The sequence below is a fragment of the Hemiscyllium ocellatum genome, chromosome 13 (assembly GCF_020745735.1).
Source record: "Hemiscyllium ocellatum isolate sHemOce1 chromosome 13, sHemOce1.pat.X.cur, whole genome shotgun sequence".
In the NCBI taxonomy this organism is placed as follows: Eukaryota; Metazoa; Chordata; class Chondrichthyes; order Orectolobiformes; family Hemiscylliidae; genus Hemiscyllium; species Hemiscyllium ocellatum.
In genome coordinates this window covers 29232504-29247519 of record NC_083413.1, presented here as the reverse complement: position 1 = coordinate 29247519, position 15016 = coordinate 29232504, and positions in this window count along the sequence as shown.

Here is a 15016-nt window from a genome sequence, read left to right as displayed (position 1 = left end):
TGCAAGTGATACGCATATTGTGCAACCAACTACGAAGATTCCCAATAACATATGCTGGAAAGAAAACTATTGATTATCTATTTTTTTTACTCTATACACTGATAAAACTGCTGAAAATTGTTCCTGGGGAAGTCTTGCAATAATGACATAAGACCAAGATGATGGCTATCCATAACCTTAAACTTTTTCTTAGACATGACACCAATCAATGAATAGTTTTCCTCCTGATAACCATTGACTTCAATTTTGCCAGAATTCCTTCATGCTAATTAAAAAATTTCATTCATTCATGGGACTTGGATGTCATTAACTGCAGTATTCCTAGCCTTTGTTCTGCTTTTATAGCTACTGTGCTTATATGGTGAGTGTAGTTTAATTTCTGGTCAATACTAACTCCAAGGATGTTAATAGTGGTGGATTCAGTGAAGGTAAGCACCATTGAACGTCGAGGGGCAATGATTAGATTGATTCCTATTGGAGATGGTCACTACCTGGCATTTGTGTGATGAGTATTACTTCGATATTGACCAGATCTTGTTGCATATGAACATAGTCTGCTTCAGTATCTGAAGAGTTGCAAATGGTGCTGAACATAATACAATCATCAGTGAGCAACCCTACGTCTTACCTAATAATAGAGGAAGGTTATTGATGAAGCAGCTGGAGATTTTTGAGCCTAGGACATTACCCTGAAGAACTCCTCCAGAGATACCTTGGAGTGAGAGATGGACTATCAACCATAATCATCTTCCAATGAAACAGGTTTGACTCTAGCCAGTGGAGAATTTGCCCCCAATACCCATTGATTCCAGCTTTGCCAGGCTCCTTCATGCCACACATGGACAAATGCAGCCTTGATGCCCAGGGCTGCCACTCTCACGTCTCCTTTGGAAGTCAGCTCAATTGTCAATGTTTGAACCATAAGATCAGGAGTTGAGTGGCCTGGTGGAACTCAAACTCTACTTCACTGAGCAGGTTATTGCTGAGCAGGTGCTGATTGATAGCACTGCTAATGACACCTTCCATCATGATCATGAATAGACTGATGGGGTGGCAATTGGCTGGGTTAGATTTATCCTGCATTTAATGTATAGAATGGGCAATTTTCCATTCAGTTGGCTAGATACCAGTTTTGTAACTGTGCTGGAAGAGCTTGACTAGGGAGCAGCAAGTTCTGGAGCACAAGTCTTCAGTAATATTGCTGGAATATTGTCAAGGCCCATGGCCTTTGCACTTTCCAATATCCCCATCTGTTTTTGATTTCACTTGGAGTGAAACAAATTGGCTGCAGATTGGTACAGGTAATGCTAAAGACAACAGGCGGAGGCAGAAATACATCATCCACTTGGCACTTCTGGCTGAAGATTGCTTCAGCTTTATTTTTGCACTGTTGTTTTGGGCTCTTCCATCATTAAGGATGGGATATTTGTGGAGCATCCTCCTCCAGTGAGTTGATTAATTGTCCACCACCATTCACGACTGGATGTGACAGGGCTGCAGAGCTTAGGTCGGACATGTTGGTTGTGGGCTCACTTAGCTCTGCCTATGACTTGCTGCTTATGCTGTTTAGCATGCAAGTAATCCTGTTCTAGCTTCACCAGGTTGTCACCTCATTTATCGGTATGCCTGGTGCTGGTTCGGACATGCCCTCCTGCATGTTCCGTTGAGCCTGTCTTGATGGTAATCGTTGCATATTGAATATTCTGGGAGTACAATTCTGCTGTTTTGACAGCCTACAACACCTCCTGGATCCACAATCTGGAGTTGCTGGATCCATTTGAAGTCTGTCCCATACTGAAATAATGGCAAGAGAGTGAATCAAATTGATTGAAGTCTAGAATTGGTGATTGTGGGAACCTCAGAAGGAGGTCAAGATAGATCATCTACTCAATGCTTCTAGGTGATGACAAGGTTTCACTCTTGTCATTTAGAGTGATGACAAAGTGAGGACTGCAGGTGCTGGAGACCAGAGCTGAAAATGTGTTGCTAGAAATGCGCAGCAGGTCAGGCAGCATCCAAGGAACAGGAGAATCGATGTTTCGGGCATAAGCCTAAAGAAGGGCTGAAGAAGAGCTATGCCTGTAAAATCGATTCTCCTGTTCCTTGGATGCTGTCTGACCTGCTGCACATTTCCAGCAACGCATTTTCAGCTCATTTACATTGATGTCCTGTGTTCCACAATCATTGAGGATGGGGATAATTGCTTACTTATCCACAACCATTCATAGATGGATTTCACAGGACTGCAGAGCTTGGATTTGATCCATTGGTTGTGGGATTGCATGACTGTCCAGCTCATATTTCTTCCACTGCTTGATATACAAGTAGTTATGTGTAGTAGCTTGACCAAGGGGATATCACAATCTTAGAACTGTGTGGCACTTCTCTTGGCATGCTCATTACAGCCAATGGTTGAGTAATATTATTTTTAACTGTCACAGCTCCAGTTTAATTTAAATATCCTGAAAACAGGTTGTCAGAAAAGCTCAGGTGCATTGGAATCTCTATCTTGCACCATTTGGGACATTGTGGATGCTTCTTATAGTCTAGACAATCACATTGCCAAGAAGAATCTCCAGCTGCAAATATTTGAGCTCCAGGCTTGGAGCTCAAATCATGGCAGACGTAATTAAGATGAAAACACAGAGCTGAAAGCCATGTGGGTACTATGTCTAATGGCCACACAACAGATTAAGACCAGAGAGGGGTGACCAATAGGCAGTCTGGAAAGAGGTAGTGCAGGAGTATCATATCTATCCTACTCACTAACCAGTTTTTCATTTTAGATAAGGGTGAGGGCTATCATTCACCAGAGGAATGTATTGAGAGTCAAGTTTGTGGCATCACCTAAGTGTCTCAGCTGTACTGATTGGAGTGTAGAAAAGATCAAGGGCAATATGGGATTCAACAGTCAGGCATTTCTGTGACTCTGAGATGCCATCTATCGCCATAGCGTCAGGGTCAAGGATGTCACAGAGCAGCTACAAGACATTCCATTGAGGGAGAGTGAAGAGCTAAAGGTCATGGTCCACAAGGGCTCCAACAACATCGGTAGAAAGAAGAATGAGGTATTGAGAATAGAATTTAAAGAACCACAGAAGGGACTGAAAAGCAGGACCACATGGCAGTAATCTTAGCATCGATTAGAGTTTAAAAATAGGAAAATTAAGTAAATTAATATATAATTGAAATTATACTGGGACAGTACTCATTCAATAATGCAATTTCTTGTCATGCTGGAAGAATATCTTTGATGGATATATGTAATAAATTGAATTCCTATCTCAAAATCAACTATTACTTTGAACTTCAATCATACAAAGCGAAACTTCAAGATTAACAAGAACTAACTTTCAAATGGATTGACTACTTAGTGACATTGCCCTGTGTTATAAAAACATTTAGCCATGGTTTTGGCTATGGCATTTTAGGAAGCTGAACATACACAATTACAAACCATTCAGGTGGGTCCAATAAAGTGGACACGCAGAGAGAGGAAGGTAAAATTTTTAAATGAAGTTTCAAATACAAGAACAACATAATGGAAGGGTTAAAATCTGGATTCAAAAGTCCAGATGATGACAATTTAATTTACATTTGGACAAACTAGAACTGGAACAATTTATTTCTGATATGCTGACAACTTCAATTAACTTACATTAATCACCTCCTTAAAGCAGACATAAATACTAAATGGTTCAACTATTGCAACCAATGCAATTCATATAAAAGTTAACACCAAAATAAAATGAATTTTAGAATTACCTCCAACTCTCTAGCATTACAATCCACGAATACATTTATAGAATTCAACCAACTCTTGATATACACTTGCGAACTACAGTATAGCTAGAAGACAAAAAAAAATTTACTTTAAAAATCTAAATGTACAAGAGGCAAGAATATAATTTCATCAGGTAATGACACTGTTGGGAACAATTTTTATCAGCACTGTTTTAATTAACTTATTGATTTGTAAAGGTTTAATTAACTGTTAAAATGGCTCCTCTATGCACGTATTGCGACAAAACTTAACCCACTTGATGAAGATCTACTAAAAAAGAAAGGGTGAAATTATACCATCAATGATTACAAATGCAAGCACTTTATACATTCATTTGAAACTTGCTTATCCATTTGATGAGCAGAAGAAATGTTCATATATTTTAGAAGACTGAGGCATTTTATACCAATCTATGAAGGATGAGGGCATTTGAGAAAAAAGAATCTTCAACCAGAGGGTGATGGGAATCTAGAATGTATTGCCTGGGAGAGTAATAGAGGTGGGAAATCTCACAAGTTTTAAGAGGTGTGTGGATAAATTGTCGAGGTTTGGGGAGGGGGTGGAGTGGGGATCGGGGAGTAAATGATAGGTGGAAATGGAGCCCAGATCGACAGAACAGCTGTTGGGCAGAGAAAGAATTAGGTAAAGGTCACTCCAGGAGAATGAATAGCTGCTAATGGGGGCTATTAATGACTGAAATAGGTTGTTTGCAGTGGCAGTCCATGTGATGACAAGGTGTGGTATATGGGTTTTGGGAGAAGACAAGTAAAGAAGTGTCCAGGGCTGAAAATGATTAAATGGGTATTGAGTTATGAAGGCTTCAGGGTCCCCAAGTAGAAAGTGCAGTGGTGTTCTTCCCGATTGTGCTGAGCTTCCCTGGAGCACTGCAGCAAGCCAGAGACAGATATGTTGGTCACGAACATGGTGATATGTTAAAGTGGCAAGGAACAGGAAGTTCAGGGTCATTTTTGTAGACAGAACATATATGTCATCCAGTTTCCCCAATGTAGAGGAGACCACATTGAGAGCAGTGAATACAGTCGACTAGATTGAGTGAAGTGCAGCTAAATCACTGCTATGTCTGGAAAGTGTGTTTGGGGCTTTCGATAATGAGGAAAGAGGAAGTAAATAGGTAGGTATTTTACCTTCAGCAAGTGCATGGGAGGATGCCGTGGGGGTGCGGGCAGATGTTGGGGGTGAAGATAGTGTTAGGAGTAGGGGTAGGAGTGGACAAAAGTGTCCCAGAGGGACCGTTCCCCATGGAAGGTTGATGAGAGGGGAGCGTTATGTGTGTCTGATGGTGGCATGGTGCATAAGGTGGCAGAAATGGCAGCTAATGGTACTGTGCATGGAGAGACTGCTGGGATGGTGAGTGAGTACTGTTGTGGAAGGGAAGAGATGGAGTGAGGGCTGAACTGTTAGAGAAGAGTCAGACACAGGCCCTTTCAACCATGGTGAATCCTTGGTTGAAGAAAACAGTGGACATTTTGGAGCAAAGAAAGCCCTTTTTTGGTGTTGTTGAAATTTGGTCTCCCAGCCTCTGGCAATTGTATTTTTCAATTTCAGCTGTTATGTCGAATTTTCTCTCAGTGGACACCTGAAATTGCACTGTTCAGTGAAGGAGCATCAGTGATGCTGGGTCTTCAGGCAATGTTCTTTGTGCAGCAGCCACAGTTTACCAGCCCATCAGTGAGTACTAAAGCTATGGGCAGCTCTCTCTAGGTGGAGATTCAGCTGCTGAGTCTCGATTCCAGGGCAAGACCTTTGGGTGGTCTCACCAACTTGTGATTCAACAGGCATTCCTGGAAAGAAATAAGTAACCCAGTTCCCTCAGCAGCATACACCTCACTGCGTAACCATTAAAATAAATCAGGAAAAATTCACAGAGTTTGCTAATTAAAGTAAGGGAGTTGCAGACACAGTGAGCCACCTCAGAATAGGATGCTGCGACAATAATGGAGATCTAGTTTGTAAAGAGACAGGACTGGATGCTAAATTATTCCAGTTCAGAAAATGTTGGGAAGGAAAGAATGGAGGAGAAATGATAGTATTGATTAAGAATAATATCAAAGTGTTGTGGAGAAAGATGTCCTGGAGTGGTCAAGGACAACATTTATATGGCGAGAATCATGAAAAACAATTAAGTGCATTTATTCAACAACAGAGCAGAAAGTCTACAAGAAAAATACAGAAATGTGCAAAAGCTACAAAGTGGTAATAATATTAAAATTTAATTATCCTAATGCAGCCTGGAAAAGGAACAATATAAAGAACAGGGAACTACAAGAGTTTTGGCGTATTCAGGAGATTTTCTTGATGCAGTACATTTCTGATACAAAAACACTCAGAAAGACTCCTCACTGCATCACTCCTACTGTCTATTATGCTGGTAAAAACAATGACTGCAGATGCTGGAAACCAGATTCTGGATTAGTGGTGCTGGAAGAGCACAGCAGTTCAGGCAGCATCCAAAGTGCTGCAAAATCAATGTTTCAGGCAAAAGCCCTTCATCAGGAAGGGCTGATTTCGCTGCACCTTGGATGCTGCCTGAACTGCCTATTATGCTGTCCCGTTCTCTTATTGCCTGGCTCTCCCAGTTCACTCAGGGGACCAGAGAAGAATGAGGTCAGTGAAATGGCAAGGGGATCAGCAAAGGAGAAGCAGCAATAATGGGCTCATGGATCTGCAATAAGGGCACCATGTCTGGTTCACTTCCAGCCCAGTGTGAGTGCACAGTGATGACATCAAGGACCTCTGTTCCTGCTCGAGTGTGTTGGCAAGAGATACATCAAGTAGGAAGGAGGTATTGTTGGACTTGTTTGTAAGAATGAGGCCAAGTGGATAAAACTTCAGCTGGGGAACATTGAAGGAATAGTGATCATAATAACATAAGCTAAAGAAAATAGTTCTAGAGCAATTTGGAGTAAAACAGAAACTCAATTGGAGGAGGAGAAAGTAAGGACTGCAGATGCTGCAGATCAGTGTTGAAAAGTGTGGAGCTGGAAAAGCACAGCCAGTCAGGCAGCATCCGAGGAGCAGGAAAGTTGACGTTTCGAGCATAAGCTCTTCATCAGGAATGAGGGGCTGGCTCAAAGGAGCCAAGCGATAAATGGGAGGGGTGCGGTTGGGGGGAATGTAGCTGGGAATGTGATAGGTGGAGGGAGGTGGGGGATGATTGTGGTAGGTCGGGAAGGAGGGTGGAGCAAATAGATGGGAAAAAAGATGGACGAATAGGATAGTTCAAGAGGGCAGTGCCGGGTTGGAGGTTGGATATGGGATGGGGTTGGGGGAGAAGGGAAATGAAGAAACTAGTGAAATCTACATTGATCCCATGTAGTTGGAGGGTCCCAAGGTGGATTTTGAGGCATTCTTCCTCCAGGTGTCAGGTGACTAGAGTTTGGTGATGGAGAATGCCCAGGACTTGCATGTCCTTGGCAGCATGGGAGGGGGTAGTGGTGGAGGAGGACCAGGACCTGCATGTCCTTGGCAGAGTGGAAGGATGCCAACTTGCAGACTTCCACACACATCATCTATTGCTCTCGGTGTGGTCTCCTCTACATTGAAGAGATAGGATGCCAACTTGCAGAACGTTTCAGAGAACATCTCTGGGACACACACACCAAATAACCCCACCTCCCTGTGACCAATCACTTCAACTCCCCCTCCCACTCCGCCAAGGACATGCAAGTCCTGGGCATCCTCCACCGCCAAACTCTAGTCATCCGACATCTGGAGGAAGAACGCCTCATCTTCTGCCTTGGAACCCTCCAGTCATACAGATCACTGTAGATTTCACCAGTTTCTTTATTTCCACACCCCCACCCCACCATATCCCAGATCCAACCTTCCAACTTGGGATGGCCTCTTGAACTGTCCTACCTGACCATCTTCCTTCCCACCTATTCTCTCTGACCTATCACCACCAACCACCCCCCTCCCCCCCACCACCACCTCCATCCACCTATCATATTCCCAGCTACCTCATCCCCAGTCCTACCACCCTCCCATTGGGCTACCCCGGTCATTCCTAATGAAGAACTTACGCTCAAAACTTCAACTCTCCTGCACCTCAGACGCTGCCATAATTGGATGAGGGCCAAATTCATAGGATTGCCTGGAACTCTGCCTACAAAAGGTGCTGAGTGTAAAGATAACTAAAAGAAATTTGGATGGGCACTAATGGGAAATAAACTTGCTGGAATACAGGAATAGAGTGGGAGAATGAACGTTACTGAATTATTCTAAAGATCCAGCATTAACTGAGTGGTGAATCAAGCTCCTTCTGTACAGCAGAGACTCTCAGGACCAGACTTTGCTGTCTCCATCCATATCAGCATGGAAGTGGACCAACTTTAAAATATTGGGAAGGACCCAATTCTGGGGAATAATCTTATTTTTAATCGATATGGGATAAGGGATGACAGAGGAGGAACAATGGCAGATATTTCTGTGTATAATGCAGAAGATGCAGTATCAGTTCATTCCAAAAAGGAAAAATGATCTGAGGAGGAGGCATAGGTGACGGTGGCTGATGAGGGAAGTTAAGAAACATATAAAGTTAAAAGAGAAAAAGTATAACATAGCAAAGATAAGAGGGAAAACGGAGGACTGGGGAGCTTTTAAACAACAGAGGATTACTAAGAAGGAAATATGCAGAGAAAAAATGAGGTACAAAGGTAAACTGGCCAAAAATATAAAGGAGGATAGTAAAAGCTTTTTTAGGTATGTGAAAGGCAAAAAAATGGCTAAGACTAAAATTGGGCCCTTGAGACAGAAACAGGGGAATATATTACAGGGAACAAAGACATGGCAGAAGAATTGAATTGGTACTTCAGATCTGTGTTCACTGGGGAAGACACAAGCAATCTCCCTGAGGTAACAGTGGCTGAAGGACCTGAACTGAAGGGAATTTCTATTTGCCAGGAATTGGTGTTGGAGAGACTATCAGATCTGAATGTTGATAAGTCCCCGGGGCCTGATGGTCTACATCCCAGGGTACTGAAGGAGGTAGCTCGAGAAATCGTGGATGCGTTGGTGATTATTTTCCAGAGTTCGATAGATTCGGGATCAGTTCCTGCGGATTGGAGGGTGGCTAATGTTGTACCACTTTTTAAGAAAGGTGGGAGATAGAAAATAGAAAATTATAGAACAGTTAGTCTGATCTCAGTGGTGGGAAGCTAGGTGGCAGGGTGAAATGTGAGGAGAATGTTAGGAGATTATAGGGTAATCTGGACAGGTTAGGTGAGTGGTCAGATGCATGGCAGATGCAGTTTAATGTGGATAAATGTATGGTTATCCACTTTGGTGACAAGAACAGGAAGGCAGATTACTACCTAAATGGAATCAATTTAGGTAAAGGGGCAGTACAGAGAGATCTGGGTGTTCTTGTACACCAGTCAATGAAGGTAAGCATGCAGGTACAGCAGGTAGTGAAGGCGACTAATTGCATGCTGGCCTTCATAACAAGAGGGATTGAGCATAGAAGCAAAGAGGTTCTTCTGCAGCTGTACAGGGTCCTGGTGAGACTACACCTGGAGTATTGTGTGCAGTTCTGGTCTCCAAATTTGAGGAAAGACATTCTGGCTGTTGAGGGAGTGTAGCATAGGTTCACGAGGTCAATTCCTGGAATGGCAGGACTACCTTACACTGAAAAACTGGAGCGACTGGGCTTGTATACCCTTGGGTTTAGAAGACTGAGAGGGGATCTGATTGAGACATATAAGATTATTAAAGGTTTGGACACTCTGCAGGCAGGAAACATGTTTTCGCTGATGGGTGAGTGCCGAACCAGAGGACACAGCTTAAAAATACGGGGTAGACTATTTAGGACAGAGATGAGGAGAAACTTCTTCACCCAGAGAGTGGTGGCTGTGTGGAATGCTCTGCCCCAGAGGGCAGTGGAGGCCCAGTCGCTGGATTCATTTAAGATGTATTACAATCATTCCTGATTTACAAGCATTAGATGGTGTAAGTATGTGCTTCTTGCTTTACCACCATCCAAGTGCTGCAGTCTGACCTGCCAATGGGGGAAAACAAGGTGGTGGAATTGTCGGAAGACCATGGTAATGAAGAAACAACTTCACTCCTTCTCAAATTTACACACTGCAGCTCAGGAACTGATATGCACTTAATTTAAAGGCAGGATCAGCACACCAGACATCAATGGCCCACAGGGTGGCAAACAATATTCAAGGATTAATGAAGAACTACCCCGTGTGTATTCAAAATAACCAGGGAAAAGGCCTGTTTAAAGTTGGAACCAGTATTGTGGTTACAGCCATTTGGCCAGTGAGGTCGGGCAGGCTGTAGAGGCTGCTCTTTTGTCTTTCCCCCTTATTGAAGGATTACCATGACTGTAGAGTGTTAACTACAGCCACTTTAAAACAACAAACCGAAGACAATTCTGATGTTTTGCATGCGAATGGCCCATGATGTATTCATAAGCAGAAGAGAAGTAAGGTCGATTTTTAAACTTACTCACTTTTATGCCATCAGCCTTTGCATCACAATCAGAAGGAAGATCATCGGAATCCTCCTTACTGCATTCAGTTTCCTGGATTGAGAACTTCAATACATACTTCATTCCAGCTACCACCTGATTAAAAAGATAGTTTTATTAATGCAAACTTTCTGTGAAAAAAACATTATTGGATGTAATCATCAGAATGGTCTTCATTTTGCCTCAGTGTTTAGGTTTAGCTTTGTTTGATAATACAGCAAGGAAAAGGGATTACAGACAACAAGCAAATTGAGACACATCAACAGCTATTGAAACATATGCTCAAAAAATGTAATTTGCTTCTCACTTTTCAAGACAACATCTGAATAATGAACAGACTGTTCAACCATTGGGTGGAATCAGGTGGTAGTACGTCACTGGATGATGATAAGAATCCTATCTTCAGGATTTTGTTGACCAAAGTTTGGCCAACATAATCCAAAATATAAATGTTACTCACATCACCAATCAGGTGATGTGTTAGCAACGAATCTTAGGGTTGAGATAATGGTTCAATTTGATAGGAAAATGAAAAGTTAAAAACAAAAAAAGGAGCATATATATAATAGAAACCAAGAAAATAAGTTGAGAAAAAAGGATAAGGGTGATCAGATTGAATCTTTAAATTTCATATTGTATTTTAAGAACTTGGTGGCTTCATGACAACATGATTGAAATAAAACCCTTGAGAAATTCAATATTCTCTAAATTTAACATTATTTTTTATTCAGGACAAGTGAATTAGCTTCAAGCTTATGACATCATTCAGCTTTTAAGATAAAATAAAGAGAAAGAAGATCTGTTTTGATGGCACAATGGAAATTTCACTTCACAAGCAAATAACTTATCAGGACCGAACATTGGAGAACAAATCTTAATTCCCATTTGATTGACTTTGGACGACTGAGAAGACTTTCAGAGCTTTCACACTAAGTGTGAAATGATGTGGCTGAAGATCATGAAAGGGAGGTTGCAAATACTCATTGAAGGAAAACCTTGATGGAAGTTATTTATTGGTGTTTACTCCATCATTTTTTCTAGCCTTAACACTTCTCAGTTGGATATCTGTCTTAAAGTAAAGACTCAAATGGGGTCCTGTCTTTTCAGGTGGGGAATATAATCATAGAATTCCTACAGTATGGAAACAGACCATTTAGCCCAGCAAGTCTACGCTGACCCTCCGAAGAATATCCCACCCAGACCCATTCCTCTACTACTCTACATCTCCCATGACGAATGCACCTGACCTACACAACGCTGAACACTATGGGCAATTTAGCACGTCCAATTTACCTAACCTACACATCTTTGGACTGTGGGAGGAAATCAGAGCATCTGGAGGAAACCCATGCAGCCACAGGGAGAATGTGCAAATTCCACACAGACAGTCGCCTGAGGCTGGAATTGAACCAAGGTCACTGGCGCTGTGAAGCAGCAGTGCTAACCACTGACCCACCGTTCAAAAAAATGAATATTATCTCTTATGGATTGTGCTCCATGCAACAAACTTAATGAGTTGAAAGAATTGCTATCCTGGGTGGAAGATGTGTTTGTGTTTTACTCTTCCTGGAATACTCAACAAAGAGGGATATAAGCCAGCAGTAAGATCTAGAAGATGATCAGAACCAGGTTACGCAGAAACATGGAAGATAGCTACACTTCGTGTTGGCACATTTGCAAAGAAAGGTCTAACCTGACGAGTGAACTTGAAAACTTGGTCACGCTGAAAGTAGTTTGTATGATTGCTCTCGGTGTTAAACTTTGCAATAGCAAGTGCAATTGTTTCATTTAATTGGTGATGGTTAGTTGGCAAATCTACTGGACATCCAAGGCAGAGTTCACGTTTTGGTACAATCGGTGTGTGATGATCTAGGAAACAATGCTAGAGACTATTAGTTTACAAACACACAGGTGAAATTATTTATCATGGAACAACTATTAATCAGTGCCATAAAATCAAAGAAGATTACATAGTCCATTACCCCATTGCCAGTTTCCCCAAGAAAGCTATTTACTCTTTCTCTTCCCTTTCCCTTAGAAAGGTTTCAAGAAAGAGAAATTGCTCCCAGCCACTCCCTTTGTATTTCATATAACACGTGTAGATAACAAGTTGATACATGTTCCATAATTTGCGTTGTATAATTCGGACAACTAGCTTGGCTTAGTTTGTAGAAGTCCCCCTGCTGGCTTAGACATTTATGTGCTCATTTCACTCTTCACAACTTCATCGAAAGAGATCCAGTTTTCAACAGTTTCTATTACTCAAGAGTGCCTTCAAAGGAATATTAAGAAGTTAATTCACTGGATAAACAAGATGGAGTTTAATGTGTGAAAATATGAGATTATACACATTAGTGGGAAAAATAGAAAACAGAATACTACTTAAATGGAGTGGGACTACAGAAGTCTGCACTATATAGGAATCTGACCATTCTTGTGCATGGTTCAAAACAAGTTAATCTGATTGTTTTGACACTGTCTTCATAATAGATCATAACCCCAAATTAATTAAGGATACATTAAACTTTTAAGTGCAACATATGGTTCTTTTACATAGAAAACATATAGAGCACAAGGTTGTAGAGAACATAAATTGAGTGTTTTTCCAAAACCCCTGTTGAAGTTAAACTGAGTCCTGGGAAGGAACCACGGAAATTTACACCTGAAGAATGTCAAGGGTACTTCACTCGCACTGTTCCAAATAGTGAAAAGTCATTCAAAAATTGAACTGTGATCTCCTATGGCTTGTGTCCCATTCAACAAACTTAATGAATTGAAAGAAATACCATCCTAGGTTGAAGATGTGTTTAGGTTTTACCCTTCCTGGAATACTCAACAAATAGGGTTATAAACCAACAGCAAACCATGGTCTGTGTGTATGTGCTAGCTCATTGTTCAATTCCACCATGCTAAAGTGTGCTGTGATGGGTCACAGCTGAGAACCTCCCTTAGCCCTTTCCCAGCTTGTGAATGTAAAAGGAAAAAGTCTCTGATTGCTGAAAACAAGTCATCAGCAAATCCATTGTTGATGGAAACAGGACAAATTCCTTTTAGCTAACTGTAAAACCGAGAATCTCTAAACAATCATGAAGACAAAGTCTGTGCTTTCCTAGAATCATCCAGTTTAACAACTGCCACATTTCATAATCTATTTGTCACTGACATGCTAATGGCTGATGTATATGCTCCTTTCTTCATTTTACATTGGGATTCCCCTCATTGTAACCTGTATGTTTGTGTATTGTATTTTATAATCTTTGATTATCATATAGAGAACAAAGGAAGAAGATTGTTCATTTCATTCACTCATAGGATGTGTTTGTCATTGGCTGGCCAGCATTTATTCCCAATCCTACTTGCCCTTAAGAAGATGGTAATGATCTGCCTTCTTTAATCACAGCAGTCCACATGCTGTAGATTGACTTACAATACTGTTAGGGGAAGTTCCAAGATTTTGACCGAGTGACAGTAAAGAAATAGTGATTTAGGATGGCGAATCGCTTGAGGGGAACTTGCAGGTGGTGGTGTTCCCATGAATGTGCTGTCCTTGACCTTCTAGGTGGAAGTGTTTGTGGGTTTGGTAGATGCTGTATAAGGATCATTGATGGATTTCTGCTGTGCATCTTGACAGTAATACATACTGCTGCTATAGAGCATCGGTGGTGGAAGGAGTGAATGCTTGTGGATATGGTGCCAATCAATTGTGTTATTTTTTTCCGGATGATGTCAAATTTCTTGAATATTGTAGCCGCTGTGTTTCTATAACCAGTCCAGTTTAGTCTATGCTCAATGGCAAAATGCTTCCCCAGGATGTTGATAGCGGAGATATACAATTATGGTGACACCATTGAATGACAAGGGATGATGGATAGATTGCCCGGTGTTTGTGTGATGTGGATGTTACTTGCCACTTTTCAGCCCAAGCCTGGCTAATGTCCAGATCATGTTACATTTGGAGAATGGTTTGCTCCAGTATCTGAACATTGCGCAATCATCAGTGAAAATCTCCACATTTGACCGTATGATGGAGAGGTTATTGATGAAGCAGCTGAAGATGATTGGGCCCTTGGACACCATTCTGAGGAACTCCTGGAGAGATATCCTGCAGCTGAGATGACTGACCTCCAACAAACACAATCATCTTTCTTGGTACCCGATATGACTCCAACTAGCATAGACACCGCACTCCACCCCCACCTCACCCCACACCAATTTCCACTGATTCAATTTTTGCCAGTGCTGCTTGATGAAACTCGTGGTCAAATGTAATCTAGATGTCAAGGGTTGACACCCTCACCAGTTGGAGATCAATCAAATCAGATCCAGGATGACACTATAGGAGTTCATCATAGTAGTGTCTGGATTCAACCATCTTCAGTTGCTCCATCTGCTGAAACTTATCTCATGTTGGCTAAATCTTCTCCCCATTGTAAGGTCAGAACTAGGGATGTTCAGCAATTGATTTCACAATGTTTAGTATGGTTCACAACTCCTCAGATACTGAAACAGTTTATACCATTTGCAACAACACCTGCACAACATTCAGCCTTGTGCTAGCAAGTGTCAGCATACACTTGAGCCACACAAGTGTCAGCCAATGACTATTTCTCACAAGAGTGAATGCAATCATCACCCTTGGCATTCAATGATTTTACTACTAGTGAATCCCCCACTGTGAACATCCTAGGGACTACAGTTGACCAGAACTTCAAATAGATCAGTCATAGAAATAT